The sequence below is a fragment of the Protobothrops mucrosquamatus genome, unplaced genomic scaffold, assembly GCF_001527695.2.
Source record: "Protobothrops mucrosquamatus isolate PMUCROS unplaced genomic scaffold, P.Mucros_1.0 scaffold106, whole genome shotgun sequence".
Lineage (NCBI taxonomy): Eukaryota > Metazoa > Chordata > Lepidosauria > Squamata > Viperidae > Protobothrops > Protobothrops mucrosquamatus.
The window spans coordinates 1117087-1123086 of NW_015386478.1; the positions used below are offsets into that span (position 1 = coordinate 1117087).

Consider the following 6000-nt stretch of genomic DNA (forward strand, 5'->3'; position numbering starts at 1 on the left):
GATTTTGAGTATTAGTCCTACTGACACAAAGCCAGCTGGGTGACCTTCGGCTGGTCATTCTCTCTCAACCTTAGGAAGGCAGCCATGGCAAACCACTTCTGAAATCTTGCCAAGAAAACTTCAGGGACTTGTCTAGACAGTCACCAGGAATCAACAATGACTGGAAGGCATAAAAAAAACCTACCGTAACATATTTTATATCTGGGCCAGTATGGAACACTTATTGTAGTGATTTCTTAAAATAATATATTCCTTTTCATAAAAAATTAATTACCCATGTTCTCTAATAAGTATCTGGTGTTGAGAACTACATGTACATGCATAATGTACATCAGTGACAATTCTAGATTGCCTCTGATATTCTCATTACCTTTGCAGCCTTAATTACACTTCACTTCATTATGTTTATCTGCTATCCTGTCAATGGCAGGTAGTCCTTGCTTAACTGTCCTCTTTAGCAACCTTTTAAAGTTATAACAAAGCTGAAAAGGGTAATTTTATGACCAGTCCTCACATATATGACAATCATAGCATTCCCACATCATGTGATTGAAATTTGGGCACTTTGCAACTGGCAGGCATTTATGACAGTTGTAGCACCTGATGGACACACAACTGCCATTTGCACACTTCAAAGCTGGCTTCTGAGAAAACAAAATCAACAGAGAAGGCAGCGGTAAAGTCACAGGTTGTGGTCAGTGTTTAATTACTGCAGCGGAACTGATGTCAGTAAGTCCAGCACAGTATCATGATGTTTCACTTAACAACTTAGCAATGGAGCTATTAGTCACAATTGTGATAATTAAGTATGGACTTCCTGTACCTCTCAAAAAAGAAGTGAAAGTGGATTTATCATTGGAATCTAACAAGAAAGAACAATACATACAATGTGTAATATATGAAACTGTTGCATCCTGGCCTCATTTGGTTACAGTACTAGGTCATGTTTTACAATACAGGAATGATCCCATCTGGTTGTAAGGAAATCAGAAGCATTTGTTCCCTGTTTTGAATTAACTCTGACTTGTCTTTATATGCAAACTGGGTGAAATTATGATTAACTTTAATTATGATTTGTCCAAATGGGCCAATGTAAAACTACAGTTTACAGTAATTCACTCATGTTTTTGGATAAAAGATGAGAAAGCCTAAATATTATTCATGATTATTTCTGCATGCTGATTTTTGGTTTAGCAATGACATATAGAAGATTATCATTAGTCTTGTTCAGAAGTTAACAGACTGTACCCAGGCCCAATCCTCTTTCTGGATGGCAGTTCCATCATTGCTTACTTATTTGCAAGTATAGGTGATAATCTAAGCTGTATTGGGTCAGGGCTGAAGTGTGATATTTCAAAATTAAGAAGCTCTCTCACACACACATTTGCACAGGATTTTTTCTGTATTACCATCTCTTATAATATTATTTTTATAATTAATAATATTAACCTTAAGTACACACAAAATTGAAACTCAAGTCCAAGAGTAATGCAGAGTATATTTGTAAAAATTCTCTAATGAGAATTAGAGATTAGTCTGCATTCAATACTGGAGAACAGATTATAAAAAAAGTGAATAAGTGGTAAGCAAGGAATACCTGTAATAGTAATATTTGTTATGCTTTGTTGTCATACAGGGTAGAACTTGAACCAACAGGATAAAACTAAGGAGGTAGATATAGTCTATACCAGACCCCCCCCCCAACCTTTTGGGCACCAGGGACTGGTTCCATGGAGAAAGGTTTTTTTCTGTGGGTTGGAGGGGGCATGGTTTTGCGTGCTGCCTGCAGACTGTAAGGTTTTGCTTGTTTTCACGGAACAGTTGCTGGTCCATGGACTAGGGTTGAGGACCTCTGGTCTACACATTAACAGGCTCTTTCTTCTGTATGATATGTCAGCCAGTGAAATAGATTGTGACATAAAATGGTAAGTTTTCCTTCATTGGAGTCTGAATGTTTAATGGATCCTGCCGTGAGGAGAGGTTGGCCTAGATCAGGGGTGTCAACCTGCCGGCCCACAGGCTGGTTTCATCATACCGAAGCCGTGCCCATCCCATTGCCGGCAATGTAAAAAGAGTCGCGATACATCATGTGACGTGGTGAGTTTGACACCGGTGGCCTAGATCAGTGATGGCGAACCTTTTAGAGACCGAGTGCCCAAAAATTGGCCCCGCCCCCACCCCACCTGCCCGCAGGGCCACTCCCCGCCTCCAGGGCCCGCCGTAGATCGCCCAGGCAGCCCAGCAGTGCCATGGTGGCCACGCCCTCTCCCCGCGCCCTGCAGCATCAATTGTGCGCGATGGGGCATGAGGGCAGAGTCTTGTCTAGGCTGCCTGGCTGCCATGTCCTTGGCTGTGCTGCTCCGCGTGGGCCACGCTTAGGGCGACTCTCCTCCAGGGGGGCTGCTGGTGAGGGAGTTGTGGGGGGAGGCAAGGCTGGGGCAGTGGCACGAGTGCCCACAGAGAGGGCTCTGAGTGCCGCCTCTGGCACCAGTGCCATAGGTTTGCCACCACTGGCCTAGATGATGTCTTAAGGTTTCTATCCACAGACCCGTAATACTGTGAATCTATCCAACCACACATTCAGCCACTGTGAAGAGTCAATTCTTGCATGAGGCTTATCCTTTTACCTCAGTAATCCTCCTCCCCCCCCCAAATATACAACTCTGAGGATTTTGAAGCACACTTTTTACCCTTTAAGAGTTAAGGAATACTTTCAAGAAAAGACATAAGGCAGATATACAGCCATTGTCAATCCTGAGATAACACACAACTATAGATTTCAAAAGCATAAAAAACTAAATTTTGTGTGGATACTTCCAGACAGATGTTAACAATAAATTGCATTTCTATATTGAATTCTTTCACTAAATTCAAACCACAGTCATCAATAAATACTCCCCTTATGCAACAATCTCAGCAAGGCAGAAGGAGATGAAACACAAGAATGCTTATGACATTATAATTAAAGAAGCTGTCATTAGGAATAAGGTACATTATGCTGAGAGGCCACTTTCTAACATCATATTTGATCAAATTTAATCCTCAGATCTCAGTACAACATACAAAAAAACTACACAGTATGATAAAATAATTTCTTAAGAATTTCCTTCATATAAAACTATCTAATGGAAACATTCTACAGCAACAATCTGATATCTTCTATCTACATCCCAAAATATGCAAAACAGGAAACCAAGGCCATTCCCATTGTTTAAAGGATGAGAATCATCAGAGCTAGATATCACATCTCAAGGACTCTATTCAGACCTTATGTTACCAGCACTTCCAGCTACATAAGACATCGGTTTACTTCCTACATACCCTCTTATTGTAGAAAACTATATCAAAATTGAAATCAAGTAGCTTTGCTTTTCCTCTGATGCCTGTAAATATTAAGAATCAGATTGTTTTTCTCTTCCTTGGGAGATATATGAAGAAGCTTCTTGCTGAACCTCAGTTGTCCTGACACTATCTCAAGTTCCAGGCTATCCATACAAATGCCTGATTTCTCTTTCCTCCTCCTATGTACTCTTGCTTTTTTTAAACTTAGGCCTTCTTTAAAAGTTTTTTTCTTTAGTATTATTATTTGGTAAGGGGCACTGGAATATTTGTGATATACAAGAATCACATTTTTTTAAAACATGGGTTTTACTTAGAGAAAGAAGTTCATTTCCTATTAATTGTCTTTAGCTGATTTTGTTTTTAAAAAATAGTCACTGTAGTTACATTGTTAAGTATGTTTTATTCAGTAAGCATCTATAGGTTTTTTTAAGTAAGAGGGAAAAAAACCCCAGATATTGCTGGCTGCTTAATGTTTGTCAATCCCTATTAAGTGTATTGATTCTCTTTCATAGCATATTTAGACTTTAAACCTACTCTTCTTTCAAATTTATTCTTTAGATCTAGTTTTGCATTGTGATAGATTCGTGATGTGCCAGAATTATATATTAAATTCTTCTTCCCATGCACATGCCTCCTGCAGAGACAGCAGACTATAGAAGCTGACCCTTACTGAGACCATCTTGTCTATCTGACAAAGCTCCTTTTTAACTTCTTACTTATTGCTTATTTTCTGCAATGGGGAAATTTTTTTTAGCTCTGCTTGTGATAATTTCACAGGCCCTGAGTACCCTGACCTTAGAAGCCCCAAGGTCAGAAGTCAAATTGTGTTCTGAAACATCTGTAAGCGTTATATTAAAGAAGAACAAAAGTGAAGAGATATCCACCAGCATGACAAGAGAAACAAGCAAAATGGGAATGACACATTGATCATCTGTTAGCCATGCCATCTCAAGCCAAGAGCTACAAATGGATAGAGGGATGGTAATGGGAGAAACAATACAAATTCAAAACATTTCTTATACTTGAATCCATAAATAATCATATCCAGTATTTTATATGTCTTCCTTACAGATTTTTTTATATTACTTTAAAAAGATTAAACTAAAATTAAAGATTACAACAAAAATTTGAAAATCATATGGGTCACCTATAACGCTGTTCAAAATTTAAATAAAAGGGATTGCATTTCAGTTGCTTACTGATTAGACATCATTTCCTGTTATTAGAAATGTAAACATAAAAACAGCTAGTCATGTCAGCCAAATCTTTATGTCACTAATCCAATAATTAATATTTTTCTATCCACAATTCATAATATGAACAGCATGTAACATTTTGAAAAGGATAATTTTGTCAAACACTGGAAGCCAAGGCAAACTTAGTCCTTCAGTTTTTATTGTTGGCTTTCAAAGTATTTGTATACACTTTTATGTGTTTTAGTATATTAAATGATTTGATCATTGCACAAAAAACTATAGTTATTGGATGATGCAGGTAGTGGATAACTAAAATTGCAAAGTGAAACTTTTACTATGTATTGCCTAGTAGTTCCAGCCATATAGTTTAGTAAATTCCAGCAAACAAGTACAGCAAAATCTTTTATGTTCTCTCATTTCATCTCATCTCATTTACTAGGTAGTCAAAGAATAATTGAAAAAATGTTTTAACGTAAATGATTTAACTGGGTTAGCTCTCTATATAAAAAAACAACCGTATCTTGAATCAACATCGAAATAGAAATGAGTTTTAAAGCTGTATTGTAATTTCTATCTATATAAGTGATATAGCAATATTAGTAACTATGGCAGTATTTCTCTATATTAAAAGAGAGCTTATGTTTAAACTTATTAAACTTATTAAAGCTGTTTACACTAAACATCTTGATTATTTTAGAAAGCTTTGTTATCCTAATGCTGTATTTCTCTTATGTTTTATATAAACAATAGTGTACTTGTATAAGAATTCATTTCATTTTTTTGCATAGAAGGATAGAAAAATTCAAATTGCACAGTTAATGTCATCAATGAAGCATTACAAAAGTGAAAGAGAAAAAAGAACAGACATTTATATATTTTACATATAAGTTTTTATCTATTGAGCAGAGTGGATATGTTCTGGGTCTACTCAGGGAAACAGTTCCATCTTCTGGGACTCAGGAGAAGTTGCTTCTATTGTGGCACCTAGCCTATCAAACATCCTCCCCTAGAGATTCAGTTGCCCTGATTTTGTTGGGTTTCCAGAAATCTGTAAAAACCTTATTTTTCTCACAAGCATAATGGCCAGGTTCTTAGTAGACCCTGATAATGATAAATCTGTTGATTGAGGATTATGTTTAAGGAGCTTTGTCTGTGGTATATTGCATTCCACATTCCACATGTGCTTATTAATTTTATTTGCATTTATGCTATTTTTATTGTTTTTATTTATGTTTCATTTATTATATTTTATTTATTTATTTATCGACCTCGAGATGCCTCACTTGTGGGGTACCGCAGGGGTCGGTCCTCTCGCCTCTCCTGTTCAACATCTATATGAAGCCACTGGGTGAGATCATCCGTGGTTTCGGGGTGGAGTTTCATCAGTACGCAGATGACACCCAGTTGTACATCTCCACCCCGGACCACCCCAACGATGCCGCGGAAGTGATGTCCCGGTGCC

General features: G+C 37.4%; 1 protein-coding gene across 1 annotated transcript in view; it reads right to left on the minus strand.

Annotated features, from left to right (window-relative positions):
- The window catches only part of FAM172A (family with sequence similarity 172 member A), a 145755-nt gene that overhangs the window by 21333 nt on the left and 118422 nt on the right, over positions 1-6000 (minus strand). The window lies entirely within an intron of this gene.